Raw genomic sequence first — 3,105 nt, 5'->3', positions numbered from 1 at the left:
TATTGTTGGAAGCTAATCCTCATTAACTTCAATGAGGAGTTACTACTAATATTTTAGTTTCAGATTAAGTGGATTAATTTTTGTCTCTTAATTTCAAGTGGATTTTGAATTGAACTGTCCCCTTCTTCTATAATAATAGAACTCCTGATTTTTATCTGGCCACATGACTCTTTGAAATGTGAACTTCATTAGCCAGATTATCTTGCAGCCATTCATGGCTAAGTAACTAACTTTTGCTAAATGAGATGTGAGGGTAGTATGTGCTACTTCCCAAACATATTCTTAAGGGGACGACCATGCCCTCCTCTCTCACTCCTGGTACTTTATCGTGCTGCCTATAGTACAAATGTGGTAGCTTATCATCTCTGACTATATTAGTTCAACACCCTTGGCATGGTGGAGCATCACGGAGAAGGAGTCCAGGTCTATGCATGATAATATAGAGTACATCTGCCTTAGACCATCTACTTTGAAACATTTACATGAGAAATAAATGAACTTCTATATTATAAAAACAATTACTAATTTGTTTTTGTTAAACAAAGCTTAAGTGACTTCATATACAGTGCATTTTACCTCTATAATGTTCAATACTTCTGTTTAGAAAAGTTAAAAACGAGGAAGTCATCATAAGCCAAGATCTTTGGCAACAAGGAAATTTCCAAGTGAAAATATTTTGTATCATTCCACAAAATAAGATTGACAAAACGTTGACATTTGAACAATTGATTTAAATGTTTTCCCTTGTATATGATAAGTTATAATTCTTCCTCACATTTATAGCTTGCTTTGACTGTGACCACACAGATCATTTTTTTTAGGGGAAATCATTTCTCAGTCAAAATAAATAAAATCAAAAGTCATGTTGGTGTCTTAGCAGTGTGAATTGATACACAGATAACATTTATCAGATGTATATACTTTCTTTATTCCCCTGAGATACAAACACTGCAAGGTTGTCCCTGTAAATAAGTCAGCCAAGAAGCCGCTGCTTCTAGAAATTTCATCAAAATGTGCCTGACAGTTGGAAGAGATGATTTTAAGTTTTATTTTACATGATTAATTCTTCAGTAGTTTTTAATCTCTCTGAGATATGCCTCTGATTGTGAATCACTAATAACAATTATTAAACTGCAAGAGGTTGAGTTACTCCTCCTATTTGGTCCATATCTTGAGCAGCTGTCCAAGGTACTTAAATAAAATTAATTACTCAATATACTTATATTCCCTTTTTCTTTTGGATTCTGGGTTTGGGGAAAGTGAAGATGCTTTGCACAATAACTCAGTTTGTATTTTTTTGAATAAGACGTTGAAATCCTCCAGCATGAGAAGAATGATAATAAAGAAAATATCTGTGGTAAGCCATGTCAGAAAGGTTGTACAACACTTTGAAAACAGTGTTATGATGTTTTGCTGATGGAATAATATGATTGAAATTATGTCTATATAAATTATGAACTTGAAGGGTATTGACTCCAACAGAACCCTAGTGAAAACTTTATTCATGTGAATTCCTAGAAGGTGGTCATCTTGCTCTGCTAAATTATGTCTCAAGCAAGGGAGGCTCAGCACCTTTAGGGGTTCTTTCTTCAGGTTCTTCTTTCTGCTACTGAACTCAATCTAGCTCCCTATGTGTCTGATTGTTCCATCCTTCTGGAGTATCACTCTGATTTTTATATTCTCATCACTTTCTTTGGAGTACAGAAGGAAAATTGAGTTCCTGGGCCCAGGCCTTCAACATTAAGTATTTACAAGTTTTTGCTCAAAATTATACACACTTCTTGGATGGCAGTATAAGAAAACACAGTACCTATTTCTGTGTTTTCATGAAATCAAAATCCTAAGTACACCATTAATAATAATTAATAATTTAATAGTAAGCAACACAAAATTGAAAAGTACTTCTTTAGTTTTCAAAATAATGCAGCAAAAGGAAGGTTTAAACTTTTCCTTTTCTTGATTGGTCATACTGACAACTTGATAGCCACACACTATTAAGATAAGGGTTCTCAAAGTGTGGGCTGACAACATTTTCAGAGTGTTCATAAGGTCAAAACTATTTTATGATAAGATTATTTTACTTTTTCATTGTGGATGGTTGAAACTGATTGTGTAAAAGCAATAGTGAGTGAAACTGCTTGGGCATTAGGGTGGATCAAGGCAGTGGCACCAAACTGTACTTGAAGTCATTGTGTTTGCCCCTGCCACATTCAGGTTAAAAACCTGCCAGTTTCATTTCAGAATCTCCTTAATGAAACGGTAAACATTATTAACATCATTAAATCTGGACCACATATCTTTTAAATTTTCTTTCTGATAACATGAGAAATACATATACATCACTTTTGTTACTTAGCTATAACAATCTAAAAAAAGCACACCAAAAAATTGTGCCATTATTGAAGTTGTAAGCTGAACTACCCTGAGTCCACATTATAGCCAACTTTTAAGAAATTACTTCTTGTTGAATGTTGATGTAATAGTGAAAAAGAATACCCACAATTAAATCACTTGCCCTTGACCACTCAGTCAGTGTGCTGCGAAGTCAGGATCTGAATCTAGAGCTCCCATCCGAACCCTTTATCATGAACACTGTGGTTCTCAAATATGGTGCCTGGGCCAACTGGGTCAGTATTAACCAGGAATTTGTTCGGAATGGAATCCTGTAAAGGTAAGGCCCAGAAATCTGTGTTTTAATTAGCCCTTTTTATGATTCGGATGTACACTAAAGTTTGAAAATCCCTTCTCTAGCTGAAGAGACATAATAGTTCAATAAAAACAGAATGGTTGACTCAGCATGTAGGGTAATAAAACCATTTGTTTGATTTGCTGAGTGATTATCCCATCCTACTGAAAATGAAAAATTCAAGTAAAAACTCATCTAATATGGTTGATTTCATTTTGGGGGGAAAAATCAGTTCAAAGCAATTAGTCACTCCTTCAATCAACCAGGCCCTGAATTAATAATTTACAATTGGTAAGAAAATTCAGTGAAGAAAAGAGTCCATTGGCCGCATAAGTATGCCTACCTGGAGGAACCAAGTCAAACAAATAAAACTTCCACTTAGCACCGGGTATAATTTTCACTGAAACAATAAGTAGTAT

This window comes from Myotis brandtii, unplaced genomic scaffold (assembly GCF_000412655.1).
Source record: "Myotis brandtii unplaced genomic scaffold, ASM41265v1 scaffold667, whole genome shotgun sequence".
Taxonomy (NCBI): domain Eukaryota; kingdom Metazoa; phylum Chordata; class Mammalia; order Chiroptera; family Vespertilionidae; genus Myotis; species Myotis brandtii.
Note: the sequence above shows the minus strand (reverse complement) of the source record.